The following is a 19,217-nucleotide window of genomic DNA, read 5'->3' as shown; positions in this document are numbered from 1 at the left end:
ACACTCTCATGCAGAAACAACAGATCTGGCCCACCGTGGAAAGAAGCCTCAGACAGTATGACCCACAGTAAACCAATCAGAGCTTCCAGGGACTAAGCCACTACCCAAAGACTATACATGGACTGACCCTGGACTCTGACCTCATAGGTAGCAATGAATAGCCTAGTAAGAGCACCAGTGGAAGGGGAAGCCCTGGGTCCTGCTAAGACTGAACCCCCAGTGAACATGATTGTTGTGGGGAGGGCAGTAATGGGGGGAGGATGGGGAGGGGAACACCTATAGAGAAGGGGAGGGGGAGGGGCTAGGGGGATGTTGGCCTGGAAACCGGGAAAGGGAATAACAATCGAAATGTAAATAAGAAATACCCAAGTTAATAAAGATGGGTAAAAAAAAAGATTGACTTCTATATAACACACTAGCTCTACTTAAATTAAACTTGTGTATGTAGTTAAAAAAATACCTCCTTTTGTTTACCTCAGGGACTCGTTACAGCAGCAACGAAAGCTAATAGAATGGCGTCCCAATGCCCTAAAGCTTGTGTTCCATTTATACACTTTACCTATCTGGTACACCTAGGCAGATGCTCTCAAACCTTTTACATGGCAAACCTTTGTCAAAGTCCTAACCGGTTGTTTCATTAACTCTAATTTCAGATGACCGGCAAAGGAGTAGGCTTGAATTTTACTATCTAAGCAAGAAAGGTAATTTGGTCTTCCAAGGTAACCAAACATCTTCAGGCAACCACTGCTGGCCCAGGAAGGCACAGGAACATATAAGTGTAGATATATTCATGTATTTATGCCACTGAAGCAAATTAGGAAGGAATCTGAAATGGAGGGCACACAGTACAAGCCGCCAAAGAATCTGCAAAGTGTCACCTCATAGCATCACCCATAAGCTGGTATCTGAAGAGTAAACAGATGACCTATTCACGTCTCCACACAGCACCTCTTAGAGAAGAATCCACCCACCTGCAGCCTTACAAGGCCAATCCCCATGACCAAGCTAACCAGCTGCCTGGTGATTATGCCAGTGCCAATGCTTATTGGTCCAGGCATAGGCAGCTGACGTAGGACTGACTATTCCTATTCATTCAAGCAAAAGGAAGTAAGTCATTTGACCTAGCCGTCACTCGCTTTGAATTTTTTGTTTGGGTTTTGATTTGGATTTTTTTGTTTTGTTTTATTTTGTTTTGTTTTGTTGTTGTTCGACTGGTTGGTTTTAGCTTCTCAGAATCTAAATTTCCTTATTTTGATGAAATGTTCTGCCCTGTGAGACCTAGTGAAAATGTATACCTCTGTCTCAGTTTGGATTTTATTGTTATAATAAAACACCACGTTCAAAAACAACTTGGAAAGGAGAGAGTTTATTTCCTCTTAGAGCTCTCAGGTCATACTTTCTATGGAAGTCAGTCTCCGGTCACACTCTGTACAGAAGTCAGGACAGAAACTCAAGACAAAACCCAGAGACAGAAACTGAAGTGGAAACCATCTCGCTTTCTTCACCTGCCTTTTATACCATCCAGGACTACTTGTTCACTGAGTCCTTGCAGTACTCAAGGCCCTCATCTACCAATCAAGAAAATGTTCTATGTACTGGTCTACAGGCAATGGGATGTAGGCATTTCTAAACTGGGGCTCATCTTCCTAGACAAACCAGCCATCTTTGTCATCTTGTTATCTACGTCTTTGTCATCTACATAGGTAGAGCCAACAAGATGAGTCAAGCAGTAAGAATGTTTGCCGCCATGCCTGACAACCTGAGTTTGGTCTTCAGGAGTCACATGATAGAAGAAGACTAATTCACACAAGTTGTCCTCTGATCTACACACACACACACACACACACACACACACACACACAAACCACAATGGTATATGTGTGCTCCACGCACACACACCCAGGTAAATACATTAAAATATAATAAATTAGCTGTGTTAGTTTCTGTCATTCATAGCTAAAATGCAAAACCGGCATGGGGCCCAACTCGTTTGGCTCCCAACACCAGACAATTCTGTACAGGAAACTTGAGAGTAAAGCTGTTATTTTAAAATGACTTCAGTGGGTCACATCAGTGCCAAAGGACTATACACAGATGCTCTAGGAAGAGCATTCACCACATACAGTGAATTTCTGGAAAGAAAAATTAAGAGTAAGCCCATACCCTGAGTTAATGCTTCCAAATGCTAGCCTCTTACAAAAAGGCCATACATTGTTTCATAACAGTGGATACCTCCTAGCTCCAAAAAGTTAACCACACATATGTTAAAACTTAATTCGTTTTAGAAATTGTCAAAATTAAATTAATTTCAGAAATAGTTTCATTCTTTGCAAATAAATGTTTTCTGATCAAGCCAGCCAAGTAACTAGAAAGCTGTGATTATCTGGGGATTTCCAAAGCTGCATGATTGCAAAACAGGATTACTTAGGGGGCAAAGCATTTATGGCAAATATATCTACTCATTTAAAAGTGGCTATTGGATGCCACAAATATTAAGAGTATATGGTATTAGATTGAAAGTTAATAATTAGTAAGTTATACTACATGTTACATATGAAAATTACTAAGTCATTCCTACACACTGTCAAATATGAGTATTTTTCTCTACCACTGTGGCTTTTAACACCAAATGTGGGGTTTTCCTCATACTAGCTAGTTTTTTCAATTCCCTTCATATAAATTGGGTATCTATCATTCAATTCACTTCTGACACTAGCTACTTGGAATTAGCAGAAAGTCGACGATTAATGGCTTTGTCCTACAAGACTACCCTTACTTTAGATGGTGAAATCAAATATAATCCACTCATACTTTTGACCATTTGTCTAAAAATCAGAAGTTTCCTTGGTGTCCTCCTTGAAGGTTTATTACAAAAGCTCACACAATCCATAAAAATCTTTATTACATTTACTAGGGGGTTTCTGTGTTGTTTCATTTTCTTTCTTATTTTATTAATAAAATGGTTACAATTTTAGAACAACCAAATGGAAGATGTAGGTTAGGAAAGGTGTTGGAGAAGGTAACCCTTCCAGAGCTTCCATGGACACACCATCCACCAAAGCTCAATATTTTCTTCAGCAACTCAGAAAGCTTGTTGAAGCCCATTAAAAAGCCAGCTCTGTTCATCACCACAGATCATCACTCACCTTCATCCCATTGTTTGGGGACATTAGAAGGCCCGATGGCCTCTGTATAGTTAATTAAATCACTGGTTTTTAATTCAACCTCTAGCTTTCATCCCATCCTGAATTTGCCATTGGGACTGAGAGTCGCCTCAGTAGGATAGACTGAGGACTGATTATGTCTGACAAAAGATGCTTCCGGGATCATTAAAAGGTTTCAAGGCCTTTGTATCAGGAGCCAGGGCAAATACCTTATATATCTTATAATATATATCTTATATATCTTATAATATATCTTACATATACCATGTTATATATCTTATATTATATATTACAATTATAATCAGATATATAATATAATAATATAAATCTTAATATGTCACAAAGCCACAATATACAGAAACTTTAAGCTATAATGTCAGCTATAAGTTGATCTAGGAAGCTTCCTTAAAAGACACGACTATAATGTATGAGAGACATTTATCAAGATGGTTTACAGATTTCAGAGGAGGTGTTGGTATGGCCTGCTGAGAGTCAGATCCATTGGGGGAGAAGGACTATGGAAAGGTGGCTCCCCTGTGTCAGTCTTCTGGCCCTCATTTCACATATTATCACAGCATGGTTATTCCCAGCTCTAGATGAGAATTGTGAGCAAGCTACATGCTAAACTGGTCAGAATCTGAGGACTTTGATCTACCCATTATCTATGAACCTAGAGACTGGGTGTTGATTCTATCTTCTGCAGGCAGAGTCTCAGAACTGGAGCTAGTCACTCCCTCATCCCTTCAATCCTGGGCCCTTTTGTCTGACTTCATCCGTATTCATTTTCCACATAAGCAATTGAAGATGGGAGCAAAGGGAAACCCTTCTGGGTAACCTTTTCATCTTGCATTTGCTCTTAGATGGCTCCTAAGTAACCTTTACGTACTGCTGCCTCTTACCAGACAAAGCTAAGCAAAAGGCAGCTTTAAAGACCAAGGAGACCAAACTAAAGCAGGCTGTTGTTGTCTCAGCAATTAAAAAGAAAAAAAAGGAAAACAAAAATCTATAAAATGCTTTCCATAAGAAAATCCTATAAGCTAAAGATGATCTATAGAAACTTAAAAAAACTCATAATATCTCTGTATGATTAGCATTAAATACCTCTATTTATCTCCATGCATGTTAGTAAGAGTCACATGAGTGAACATAAGGTTTGGAAACCTCACAGTGCTGGAGTGCCCAGGTATAATCACCATGGGAACAAGACTGGTACTCTAGAAGATTTCCACAGCTATTGCTAAGTTAGCGAAGTATCACAATCTTGAACGTGGGCTCTGTAGGTCAAAGTGGCCAGAATCTGATAGTACAGCACACTAACTACTCCTCAGGGGCTCCCTGAGCACGGGCTGTTTTGTTAGTTTGGTTGTTATCAGTGACAGACCTGGTGGGATGTTGTTGCCTTTAGTCTACTAATTATTTTCTGCAACGAGAAGGATCTTTGGCCTTACTGAAATGTGTAACGTGTTTTTAATATTTTTAATTTGCTGTTCTTTTCTTCTTTGAGATAAGGCCAGTTTGCCCTTGAACTTGCAATTGTGTGCCTCCATGCTGTTTTGTAATTGGAACTTAAGTGCTAAGGAATTATTGATTTCCTGATGTGGTTATAGTCACCAGCATTTTATACCCCAGGAAGTCCTCTCATTCCACTCCCTGCCAGCCCAGGACCCACATTCAACATAGCTCCATAGAATCCCTTAGAATCCCTTCTCAAAGTTTACCTCACTCCTCCTTAGGACCCCAAGGCTATTTATTTTTACTCATAATAAAAGAACATTTTATTTGAAAATGTTCATGGCAGCCCAAAGCATAACAAAGCCCAACAGGGGAATTGCTGCCTGGCAGTTGTATTGAAGATGATCAAAAGAATTCTCATGTCACCATAAAGTGTCTAAAGACAGTCGATGTCTAGCAGTTGACAAATTGCTCTCTTCGTTGTAGCCGCAAAACTAACCTAGATCACCACCTTCTACAATAAAGGTCATTTCCTGGCTGTCTTGGGAACCAGCCATTGAGCTGAGCTCTGGTCAGTTCCACTTATCAGCAATACCAACACTCAACCGCCACCCCCTTCTCACATTAGCATGCTGTGATTATTCCCAGCAGTGGAGCTGGGCCTCCATGGTAACGCTCTTCAGGGAGCTGGGGAAGCTCTTTAATTATTAAAATGAATAATTCTTACAAACACGTTTAATTGGGAAATATTACATGTTAAAGGGGCACTAATGGAACAGCTCTGAGAACCGAACAGAGTGATAGTGATAGAGTATGCTTTTTGATGTGAATTTTAGCAGTATATCCTCATCCCATCAGGTGATGCATTATTTAGATGCTTCAAAAAAAAATACCTATCATTTTATTTCTAAGTGGAGATGGAATTATTGAACTCACAGAAACAACACTTTGAATTATTCCCATTTGAACCATTATAAAACCACAAAAAAACGATATACAGCAGAAACGGCAGATCCACATTGTCTTCTGATTGCTATGAAGTCAACCCAAAAGACACCAAGCATTACATCAGCTGGTTAACACAAGAAATGTATTTAGTTTTACGGGGGGGGGAGGGGTTGACTACAGTATTTGCTTTATTGAGAGACAAAATGGGGTATATTGAAAGCTTTTGAGGCATTTCACGCATGTTAAACCTTAAGCATACTTACCCCGTTGACACACTGCCATTTAGGTAGGTGACTGTCCATGTACATTATATGCATTATCATAAGTGAGACCTCCATGAGCAAGTAGAACTCAATCTCAGTATTAACTCGTCACACATAAACACAGGCAATTTATTATTTCTGGCATCATTCTTGCAAATTCTCCATAAACAGAGTTTCTGGCATTGAAGGAGAAAAAAGGGCAAGGCAGGTGATCTTCAACTCCTTCATTTTGAGATTGAAAGGCTATTTCTGTGTTAGGGGATGTCACTGAAGTACAGGGATTAATTACAGTCGAAAAAGAAAGACTGGAAGGCAAATGCGTCCATCCTTCAGCAAGGGACCATCGAATTAGCAGATGTTTCACCTTCAACTTGTAAGCGAACATCTTGGAAATCAGATGTTGCTGGCACTAACTCCAAGGAGCCACAAAACTAATTTCAAAAAAAAAAAAAGATAGTTCGGGACACGGGCTAGGTTTAAAGCCTTTTGAATACTAATTGAGACTGCACACATACTGGCAGTTGATTGATGAATATGTTGCCCACAGAAAAGGCACATACCCTCCCACAGTTTTTCAAGGGACATTGCCCTCCTTGTCAGCACTAGAAAAATCTCACAGAGAGCAAGAGGCCCATTGGCTTAATATTGAACTTCCCAGATCCCCCCACCCCTCAATGCATCCTTTGGATTAGTACAGTCTGGCATACTTCCTGAGATTCTAGCTCCCAGACTATACGTCTCACTGTCCCACAACAGTTTGCCCTCCTTGAATTCAGGATTCGTGATGCGAAGGCATGCCCCAGCATATGCTCCAAATAATGCAAATATCAAATTAAGCTGCTGCTGCTGCTGCTGCTGCTGCCTCCAAATTCCCTAGCCAGCTTTCCAGAGTCTTCAGCTTTCTAAATCATCCTCTTGTTTCGCTGGGTCTGTCAGGCTGCCCGGTCCTCTAATGCGAGGGAAAATCAAAGAGCTGCTTGACTGGAAAGGCATAATTACTATCAGTGACATTTCCATTAGGAAGTTGCCTACTGAGCTCTCATCTTAATACCAAATACTCATATTAATGTCCCTGTCCAACTCCACTCCTGACACTAATATTTTTTAATGCTAATTCTAATGATTTACAATGAAGGACTGACTGTTCACAGTCAGACTGTAAAACTAGTAGTTCAGGAGCACTCACCTGATAAACACTTCTATTCATCTGCAAGTCCACGTATCTGATGGCTTTATGTCAGAATTCTCTGCTCTGGTTGTGCCATGTGACCATGGTGTGAGAAGTGTGTGCGGTCCAACGGCACGAGCCACACAGATTATCCAGGAAGCAGACAACGACTTTCCAAGCTCGCCTTAACAGCCAAACCTCTCAAATGAGATTTGAAAATAAATGAGTATAAAGATCAGTATTTATTAATCTAAATTTATCAGAGCCACTTTCATTTATAAGTTCGCTTATGTAAGAATTTTATTAAGACTTTTCTCACAAGAAAAAATTATAGAAAGCATGGGTTTAAGTAGATTATATAGTAACTTCAATGTTTGATTTATTTCCACAAATGTTGTTTGCATAGGAAAACTGATTCTCGTCGCTTATCCAGGGTTCTTCAGTTAGAAAGAAATGGCAGGCCACATGGAGGTGGGTAGCCTTCATTGCAACCAGGTTCCATAGTGATGTCCAGGCTTTTGCTGCTGCTGAAGACTGTGTCTGGATCCCCAGTCCTACCATGGCCAGGTCTGTGTTGATGTTCATGTCCTCTACAAACACTTGAAAGCCACATGGATGTCTGTAGTCTGCCCCCCAACCTGAAGCCATGTTGGTGTTCCTGGGTTATGCTGCTGCCAGGAGCCATACTGATTCGAGTGCTATTTGCTTCTACCCAGGGTCACGATGATGTACAGGTCCATGTTGCCACAGAGAACTATGTATGGGTCCATAGTATCATTGTGGCCTGGTCTGTGATGATGTCTGTGGCCTGTGTTACCATCAAATGCCAGGGGAATGCGCATGGTTTATGCTATGCCCATTAACTACGCTGATGTCCTCGATTCCAGGTTCATCAGGGGCCTTATCAGGTCCATTGGGAGCCCTGTTTGTGGTCTGGGCTGATACCAGAAACCATGTGGAAGTCCAAATCTACGCTCCCTCAGTCTATAAAGAGCAAATAAACTACTTTAGCAGTGATACCAATGACTACAGAGGCACACTTGATGAACAGGGCATGGAAAACTTCAGTGACAACTCCTACCTCCCCCCCAACCCCCACTTTTCAAAACAAACAAACAGTAACAGCCTAGACAGGAAGCTATCAGAGAGAACTGTTAAATACTGTGGTAGGATTCTGGGATGTTGCCTTCTACAGTAGATGACTTCCACCAGGGATGCAGAAGGAGAAGGTTTTAACTCCATCTAGGAAGCAGGCCACTGAGAGTCTAACTATGCCCCAGTGAGTATATAGACAATACAAATTAGACTTTGGTTGGCATTCCATTGTGGATGGAGGCTTTCATGGAGTCCTATCCCTAACGAAGAGTTAAAAAGTAATTCATCACTGCTGAGAGAGGGAAACTAAGTCTCCCAGGGTTGAGCCCCCTCATTTGTTGTCCAATATGAAGTGGTCGGACCCCAAAACAAATATATATCCAGCAACACTAAATGGGCTCAACAGTGTGTGTGTGTGTGTGTGTGTGTGTGTGTGTGTGTGTGTGTGTGTGCGCGCGCGCGCGCGCACAAGAGAGAGAGAGAGAGAGAGAGAGAGAGAGAGAGAGAATGAGACAGAGCAGTTGAGGTGTTGGAGGGAAAAGAAAGAGAAAGGATGAAACAATGTAAATAAATCACACAATATACAAATTTTAAAAAAGAAATAAAATTTTAAAAAAGTAATAAGAAATATAGTATCCCAAGGCCTACTGAAAATCATGACTTTCTTATATCCTAAGTATTTGTTGAAGTCATACCAAAAATCTGGCACATAGTATTTCTTAATTACTTTTCTATTGGTGTGATAAAACACCAAGACTAGGTCAACTTACAAAAGGAACCGTTGAATTTGGGCCATGGTTTCAGAGGGTCAGAGTTCATGCTAGCTGTGTAAAGGCACAGTGTCAGGGACAGCTGAAGGACATCTTGTTCCACAAAGAGGTAACGAGAGATACACTGAGGGTGATGTGGGTCTTTTGGAACCTCAAAGCCACCTGCTGTACACCTCCAATAAGGCCATACCTCCTAACCTTTCCCAGACAGTTCCACCAACTGGGGACCAGTTACTGAAATATATGAGCTTATGGGGGCCATTCTTGTTTGAACTACCACATAATGCAAGTGAGTTGCTTGATGTGGCTTCTTTTTTTTTCTTTTTTCTTTTTTTTCGGAGCTGGGGACCGAACCCAGGGCCTTGCGCTTCCTAGGTAAGCGCTCTACCACTGAGCTAAATCCCCAGCCCCTTGATGTGGCTTCTTAACTATAGTTTTAATGGCTAAGATATATCTTTGCATGCAATTTGAACTACATTCTTAAAAACCCATTAAAACACAGTCACAGGAGTATTAGAGTGATGGTTCAGCCATTCATAGCACTGGCTGTTCTTTCAAAGGACCCAAATTTATTTCCCAGCACCCTCTTGATATTTCAAAGTCATCTCCAATTCTGGTTCCAGGGCATTCATGATCTGGTCTGTCTTCCACAAGCACCAGACACATACAGTACACACACATAGATGAAGGCAAAACACTGATAAATAAAACTAAAACTTTTCAAACACCATGGCCAGGGAACACTATGGCTCAATAGAGCAATTTGAAAACATGACTGCAGCCTATCCATAGCTGATGGATAGAAGTCGACAGTGAGATGGGGGAAGGGTTAGGGAAGGCTGTGGCTACTGCTGTCTAAATGCTCAGTTCTCTGAATACCTCTCTGCCTCCTTACCCTGGGGAGAATGACCCTATCTCTTGCAAAAGTAGCTCAAGGGTGAGCTCCTATGAGAGATTATCGGCAACTGAAAGTAAAGATTAGCATTTTAGACTGAACAATATCTCCTTGAGATGGTTTGACTATGCCTGGGCCAGGGAGTGGCACTATTAAGAGGTGTGTGGTAAGTGTGACCTTGTTGGAGAAAGTGTGTCACTATGGGGTTGTGTAGGGTTGCTGGCCCACATCTGTTCTGCCATGGGGCACTGCCACTTGGGGAGGCTGAACTCAGGGAAGTTTGAGTGTCCTTACCCAACGCTGCCATCTAGGCAAGTGCTGGAGATCCCCAGGCCTGTGATGAGGCTGGGGCTTTGGGGTTCTCAGGCTCTTAGACATCCAGGAACCCGAGGGCTAAAGACAGCATCTATCCTGGGGCAGGGAGTGGGGCAGAGCTCCAGCTAGTCCCAGCAGTGATGATTGTCCTTAGCTTCAAGGCTCGTAGGCAGTTGTGGCTGGCAGCGCAGACAGGGTTTCTACAGGAGACTTAAGCTGCAGCTCTGGATATAAAGGCCTTCTCCATAGCTCCCCACTGTGGATCTTGATAAAAAGAAGCAGATCATGGTTTTAAGCAGTTTATTGTCATGGCAGAAAGTGGATGCATAAAACCATACTCCACCAACCGCCTGGTCAGGTGGGCACTCCTGAGGCTGCAGAGCGAAAGAGACCACCAACACTGCTCACCCCTGCCCACATCCCTGGCCCAAGAGGAAACTGTATAAGGCCTCTGGGCTCCCGTGGGGGAGGGCCCAGGAGCGGCAGGACCCCTGCCAGAGACACCGCCGGACCCTGAAGGAAACAGACCTGATAAACAGTTCTCTGCACCCAAATCCTGTGGGAGGGAGAGCTAAACCTTCAGAGAGGCAGACAAGCCTGGGAAACCAGAAGAGACTGCTCCCTGCACACACATCTCGGACGCCAGAGGAAAAAGCCAAAGACCATCTGGAACCCTGGTGCACTGAAGCTCCCGGAAGGGGCGGCACAGGTCTTCCTGGTTGCTGCCGCTGCAGAGAGCCCCTGGGCAGCACCCCACGAGCAAACCTGAGCCTCGGGACCACAGGTAAGACCAAATTTTCTGCTGCAAGAAAGCTGCCTGGTGAACTCAAGACACAGGCCCAGAGGAACAGCTGAAGACCTGTAGAGAGGAAAAACTACACGCCCGAAAGCAGAACACTCTGTCCCCATAACTGACTGAAAGAGAGGAAAACAGGTCTACAGCACTCCTGACACACAGGCTTATAGGACAGTCTAGCCACTGTCAGAAATAGCAGAACAAAGTAACACTAGAGATAATCTGATGGCGAGAGGCAAGCACAGGAACCCAAGCAACAGAAACCAAGACTACATGCCATCATCGGAGCCCAATTCTCCCACCAAAACAAACATGGAATATCCAAACACACCAGAAAAGCAAGATCTAGTTTCAAAATCATATTTGATCATGATGCTGGAGGACTTCAAGAAAGACATGAACACACTTAGGGAAACACAGGAAAACATTAATAAACAAGTAAAAGCCTACAGAGAGGAATCGCAAAAATGCCTGAAAGAATTCCAGGAAAACACAATCAAACAGTTGAAGGAATTAAAAATGGAAATAGAAGCAATCAAGAAAGAACACATGGAAACAACCCTGGATATAGAAAACCAAAAGAAGAGACAAGGAGCTGTAGATACAAGCTTCACCAACAGAATACAAGAGATGGAAGAGAGAATCTCAGGAGCAGAAGATTCCATAGAAATCATTGACTCAACTGTCAAAGATAATGTAAAGCGGAAAAAGCTACTGGTCCAAAACATACAGGAAATCCAGGACTCAATGAGAAGATCAAACCTAAGGATAATAGGTATAGAAGAGAGTGAAGACTCCCAGCTCAAAGGACCAGTAAATATCTTCAACAAAATCATAGAAGAAAACTTCCCTAACCTAAAAAAAGAGATACCCATAGACATACAAGAAGCCTACAGAACTCCAAATAGATTGGACCAGAAAAGAAACACCTCCCGTCACATAATTGTCAAAACACCAAACGCACAAAATAAAGAAAGAATATTAAAAGCAGTAAGGGAAAAAGGTCAAGTAACATATAAAGGCAGACCTATCAGAATCACACCAGACTTCTCGCCAGAAACTATGAAGGCCAGAAGATCCTGGACTGATGTTATACAGACCCTAAGAGAACACAAATGCCAGCCCAGGTTACTGTATCCTGCAAAACTCTCAATTAACATAGATGGAGAAACCAAGATATTCCATGACAAAACCAAATTTACACAATATCTTTCTACAAATCCAGCACTACAAAGGATAATAAATGGTAAAGCCCAACATAAGGAGGCAAGCTATACCCTAGAAGAAGCAAGAAACTAATCATCTTGGCAACAAAACAAAGAGAATGAAAGCACACAAACATAACCTCACATCCAAATATGAATATAACGGGAAGCAATAATCACTATTCCTTAATATCTCTCAATATCAATGGCCTCAACTCCCCAATAAAAAGACATAGATTAACAAACTGGATACGCAACGAGGACCCTGCATTCTGCTGCCTACAGGAAACACACCTCAGAGACAAAGACAGACACTACCTCAGAGTGAAAGGCTGGAAAACAACTTTCCAAGCAAATGGTCAGAAGAAGCAAGCTGGAGTAGCCATTCTAATATCAAATAAAATCAATTTCCAACTAAAATTCATCAAAAAAGATAAGGAAGGACACTACATATTCATCAAAGGAAAAATCAACCAAGATGAACTCTCAATCCTAAATATCTATGCCCCAAATACAAGGGCACTTACATATGTAAAAGAAACCTTACTAAAGCTCAAAACACACATTGCACCTCACACAATAATAGTGGGAGATTTCAACACCCCACTCTCATCAATGGACAGATCATGGAAACAGAAATTAAACAGTGATGTAGACAGACTAAGAGAAGTCATGAGCCAAATGGACTTAACAGATATTTATAGAACATTCTATCCTAAAGCAAAAGGATATACCTTCTTCTCAGCTCCTCATGGTACTTTCTCCAAAATTGACCATATAATTGGTCAAAAAACGGGCCTCAACAGGTACAGAAAGATAGAAATAATCCCATGCGTGCTATCGGACCACCACGGCCTAAAACGGGTCTTCAATAACAATAAGGGAAGAATGCCCACATATACGTGGAAATTGAACAATGCTCTACTCAATGATAACCTGGTCAAGGAAGAAATAAAGAAAGAAATTAAAAACTTTTTAGAATTTAATGAAAATGAAGATACAACATACTCAAACTTATGGGACACAATGAAAGCTGTGCTAAGAGGAAAACTCATAGCGCTGAGTGCCTGCAGAAAGAAACAGGAAAGAGCATATGTCAGCAGCTTGACAACACACCTAAAAGTTCTAGAACAAAAAGGAGCAAATACACCCAGGAGGAGTAGAAGGCAGGAAATAATCAAACTCAGAGCTGAAATCAACCAAGTAGAAACAAAAAGGACCATAGAAAGAATCAACAGAACCAAAAGTTGGTTCTTTGAGAAAATCAACAAGATAGATAAACCCTTAGCCAGACTAACGAGAGGACACAGAGAGTGTGTCCAAATTAACAAAATCAGAAATGAAAAGGGAGACATAACTACAGATTCAGAGGAAATTCAAAAAATCATCAGATCTTACTATAAAAACCTATATTCAACAAAATTTGAAAATCTTCAGGAAATGGACAATTTCCTAGACAGATACCAGGTATCGAAGTTAAATCAGGAACAGATAAACCAGTTAAACAACCCCATAACTCCTAAGGAAATAGAAGCAGTCATTAAAGGTCTCCCAACCAAAAAGAGCCCAGGTCCAGACGGGTTTAGTGCAGAATTCTATCAAACCTTCATAGAAGACCTCATACCAATATTATCCAAACTATTCCACAAAATTGAAACAGATGGAGCCCTACCGAATTCCTTCTACGAAGCCACAATTACTCTTATACCTAAACCACACAAAGACACAACAAAGAAAGAGAACTTCAGACCAATTTCCCTTATGAATATCGACGCAAAAATACTCAATAAAATTCTGGCAAACCGAATTCAAGAGCACATCAAAACAATCATCCACCATGATCAAGTAGGCTTCATCCCAGGCATGCAGGGATGGTTTAATATACGGAAAACCATCAACGTGATCCATTATATAAACAAACTGAAAGAACAGAACCACATGATCATTTCATTAGATGCTGAGAAAGCATTTGACAAAATTCAACACCCCTTCATGATAAAAGTCCTGGAAAGAATAGGAATTCAAGGCCCATACCTAAACATAGTAAAAGCCATATACAGCAAACCAGTTGCTAACATTAAACTAAATGGAGAGAAACTTGAAGCAATCCCACTAAAATCAGGGACTAGACAAGGCTGCCCACTCTCTCCCTACTTATTCAATATAGTTCTTGAAGTTCTAGCCAGAGCAATCAGACAACAAAAGGAGATCAAAGGGATACAGATCGGAAAAGAAGAGGTCAAAATATCACTATTTGCAGATGACATGATAGTATATTTAAGTGATCCCAAAAGTTCCACCAGAGAACTACTAAAGCTGATAAACAACTTCAGAAAAGAGGCTGGGTATAAAATTCACTCAAATAAATCAGTTGCCTTCCTCTATACAAAAGAGAAACAAGCCGAGAAAGAAATTAGGGAAACGACACCCTTCATAATAGACCCAAATAATATAAAGTACCTCGGTGTGACTTTAACAAAGCAAGTAAAAGATCTGTACAATAAGAACTTCAAGACACTGAGGAAAGAAATTGAAGAAGACCTCAGAAGATGGAAAGATCTCCCATGCTCATGGATTGGCAGGATTAATATAGTAAAAATGGCCATTTTACCAAAAGCAATCTACAGATTCAATGCAATCCCCATCAAAATACCAATCCAATTCTTCAAAGAGTTAGACAGAACAATTTGCAAATTCATCTGGAATAACAAAAAACCCAGGATAGCTAAAGCTATCCTCAACAATAAAAGGACTTCAGGGGGAATCACTATCCCTGAACTCAAGCAGTATTACAGAGCAATAGTGATAAAAACTGCATGGTATTGGTACAGAGACAGACAGATAGACCAATGGAATAGAATTGAAGACCCAGAAATGAACCCACACACCTATGGTCACTTGATTTTTGACAAAGGAGCCAAAACCATCCAATGGAAAAAAGATAGCATTTTCAGCAAATGGTGCTGGTTCAACTGGAGGGCAACATGTAGAAGAATGCAGATCGATCCATGCTTATCACCCTGTACAAAGCTTAAGTCCAAGTGGATCAAGGACCTCCACATCAAACCAGACACACTCAAACTAATAGAAGAAAAACTAGGGAAGCATCTGGAACACATGGGCACTGGAAAAAATTTCCTGAACAAAACACCAATGGCTTATGCTCTAAGATCAAGAATCGACAAATGGGATCTCATAAAACTGCAAAGCTTCTGTAAGGCAAAGGACACTGTGGTTAGGACAAAACGGCAACCAACAGATTGGGAAAAGATCTTTACCAATCCTACAACAGATAGAGGCCTTATATCCAAAATATACAAAGAACTCAAGAAGTTAGACCGCAGGGAGACAAATAACCCTATTAAAAAATGGGGTTCAGAGCTAAACAAAGAATTCACAGCTGAGGAATGCCGAATGGCTGAGAAACACCTAAAGAAATGTTCAACATCTTTAGTCATAAGGGAAATGCAAATCAAAACAACCCTGAGATTTCACCTCACACCAGTGCGATTGGCTAAGATCAAAAACTCAGGTGACAGCAGATGCTGGAGAGGATGTGGAGAAAGAGGAACACTCCTCCATTGTTGGTGGGATTGCAGACTGGTAAAACCATTCTGGAAATCAGTCTGGAGGTTCCTCAGAAAATTGGACATTGAACTGCCTGAGGATCCAGCTATACCTCTCTTGGGCATATACCCAAAAGATGCCTCAACATATAAAAGAGACACGTGCTCCACTATGTTCATCGCAGCCTTATTTATAATAGCCAGAAAATGGAAAGAACCCAGATGCCTTTCAACAGAGGAATGGATACAGAAAATGTGGTACATCTACACAATGGAATATTACTCAGCTATCAAAAACAACGAGTTTATGAAATTCGTAGGCAAATGGTTGGAACTGGAAAATATCATCCTGAGTGAGCTAACCCAATCACAGAAAGACATACATGGTATACACTCATTGATAAGTGGCTATTAGCCCAAATGCTTGAATTACCCTAGATCCCTAGAACAAACAAAACTCAAGACGGATGATCAAAATGTGAATGCTTCACTCCTTCTTTAAATGAGGAAAAAGAATACCCTTGGCAGGGAAGGGAGAGGCAAAGATTAAAACAGAGACTGAAGGAACACCCATTCAGAGCCTGCCCCACATGTGGCCCATACATATACAGCCATCCAATTAGACAAGATGGATGAAGCAAAGAAGTGCAGACTGACAGGAGCCGGATGTAGATCTCTCCTGAGAGACACAGCCAGAATACAGCAAATACAGAGGCGAATGCCAGCAGCAAACCACTGAACTGAGAATAGGTCCCCCGTTGAAGGAATCAGAGAAAGAACTGGAAGAGCTTGAAGGGGCTCGAGACCCCAAAAGTACAACAATGTCAAGCAACCAGAGCTTCCAGGGACTAAGCCACTACCTAAAGACTATACATGGACTGACCCTGGACTCTGACCCCATAGGTAGCAATGAATAGCCTAGTAAGAGCACCAGTGGAAGGGGAATCCCTGGGTCCTGCTAAGACTGAACCCCCAGTGAACTAGTCTATGGGGGGAGGGCGGCAATGGGGGGAGGGTTGGGAGGGGAACACCCATAAGGAAGGGGAGGGGGGAGGGGGGTGTTTGCCCGGAAACCGGGAAAGGGAATAACACTCGAAATGTATATAAGAAATACTCAAGTTAATAAAAAAGAAAAAGAAAAAAAAAAGAAATACTCAAGTTAATAAAAAAAATAAAAAAAATAAAAAAAAAACCATACTCCACTTGTCAGGGTGGGCCTGAGATTAAATACCTATTTCAAGGAGGAATGTCTGGGAAGGGAAGCTTATTGGCTAAGCCTCTCAGTACCTCGTTAGATTGGAGAACTCTTGTCTTGAGCCTATGTGACCTCAGAATAGGTCTTTTTTTATGTGAGAAGCATGGCACGTGTTCCAAGTCAGGAGTCTGGCAGGGAGCTGGTTGTCACCAAAGGCTCAAGTGTGTACCCACCAATTCTCCAGACCTCCACCTGCTCTACCTGACCAAATTTCCCAGCAAGATTTTATGTCCCACAGGGTTGTTGAGCTTTGTGCTCAGGCTCCACCCAATGTAGAATGAGAGCCTCCTCCTGGCTGTTTGTGGAACAAGATATTGAACTTTTGGCTCCTCCATCACCTCGCTGTGTCTGCCTGGATGCTGCCATGTTTCCTCCCATGATGATAATGGATGGAATCTCTGAAACTGTAAGCCAGCCCCAAGTAAATGTCCTTGATATGGATTGCCTTGGTGTCTCTTAACAGTCATAAAATCCTAAGACACTCCCCAAATCCTTAAGTGGAAGCCTTGACTCCCAAAGTGGCTGCCTTTGGAGATAGAACCTTCGAGGAGGCAATCAAGTTTAAATCAGATCATATGGGTAGGTGTGTCCTCCCATAGAACTGGTGTCCTTATAAAAGAGGAAAGACACCAGAAGGCCCTCTTTCCCCACATGTGTGCACAACAAAAAGGGAGCAGGCAAAAAGGTACTGTCCACAACCTGAGAACAGAAATGTCAACTCCAACCCTGCAAGAACCCTGAACTTGACCTTCCGGACTTCCAACCTACAGAACTATGAGAAGATAATTTTTTTGTTTAAGCTACCCCGCCTGTAGTAACTTGCTGTAACAACTCAAACATTCCAGTACAATCATGAAGTAGATGTGGCAGAAAATACATTTAAAGGAGCTCGGCACGGAAGCTTCCATTTTGTCATTATGAGGTTGTTTAGATTTAAAGGCATGTGCTCAGTGTTAATAATTTTTCTGCCTGAACAGAAAGAAGTAAATGCTTTTTTGGCATTCGGTCCTCAAGCCTGAGCGTCCATGGGTTTGAGGTGATCTCAGCTCTACCCAACAGCTCTCTTTGTTGATTGCCCATAGTTCAGAATTTTTCTCACCCCCTTACATATCTAATGTGTTCATTGGAAAGTCATCTTGAAGTTTTTTTTTTTAGATCAATTTTTCCAGTTCCTGTGGTGTCTCTTTCTTTATCCTTGTTTTCCTGGTGTTTTATATCAGGACTAGGAAGAGCGTGGCACCAGCACCTTCCTGCCAGTGCTTCTGACTGACAGCTGTGGGTCTGCACAAAGCTTCCAATTTCTTCTCTCGTGCGTTTGGTCAAGCAGCCACTACCAGCATAAGTCACAGGAGAGGAAAACTATTTCTTAGCCGCTCTTTTATGACTTTCTATCAAACTTGACTTTGGAGGTTAAATCTTTTAGACTTAAATGAACGATACTGCATTTATCAAGTGGTCAGTTGCATTTATTCTGAGAGATCTACTCTGATCTACTCATCCACTGTGGAAACAATATCCATCCCTACAACTGTGTGGTGAACACACAAAACAGACAATGTGAAGATTTGTCCCCCATTCATATTTCCATTGTCTCCCCCACTTGCAACTATTTTTCAAAGAATTTTAATACGGAGATCTTGGCTTACAATAATGTTCATGACTCAGTCATAAAAACAACTAATTTTCCAAAATATTCTAAATGCCCTTAATAATTGCCAAATAAACAAAGGATCTGTACTATTGTTAAATGCTGTTCTAAATTAGAAGCTGAGGCATCTCGTCTGTATGACAGTGCCAAACACAAGTGCTCCAGTTATTTTTTTCAACAAAATAACACTGAAAGAAGCAAAAGTCAAAAACATAATCTATTTCCAAAACTGAACTCTAGCAATAGCACTAATTCAAATCTGGGAGGGATTTGTGCTGTTGGCATAGTTAATACAATAGATTAAAAGTCATCTCGGAAGACAGAGACACACTCTTAGAGGAGAGAAAGATCAGACAAACACTTTGACCTGCCTTTTAGCTGTGACACTAAGGGGGTCATCGTGTCATCTCAGTGGAAATACTACAGCCTAGGCTGTCCACTTCTGTAGGTCACATTTCAGAGTTCTGTCTTGCCTCTGAGTCAGCCATTGTGACCATCTCTTCCTTCTTTCTTGACTTTGTGCAGGTTCCTTATTTCTTACGGTTAATTTTCACTATCAGCTTGCCTGGTTTTATGGAGGCATTTTCTTAACTGAGGTTCCCGCCTCTCTGATGACTTTAGCTTGTATCAAGTTGACATTAAACTAGCCAGCACTACGACATTCTTTCTGTCCACCT

The sequence above is a fragment of the Rattus norvegicus genome, chromosome 1 (genome assembly GCF_021556685.1).
Source record: "Rattus norvegicus strain SHRSP/BbbUtx chromosome 1, alternate assembly SHRSP_T2T, whole genome shotgun sequence".
NCBI classification, from domain to species: Eukaryota; Metazoa; Chordata; class Mammalia; order Rodentia; family Muridae; genus Rattus; species Rattus norvegicus.
The sequence above is the reverse complement of the archived record's forward strand: the minus strand, read 5'-3'. Positions refer to the sequence as shown.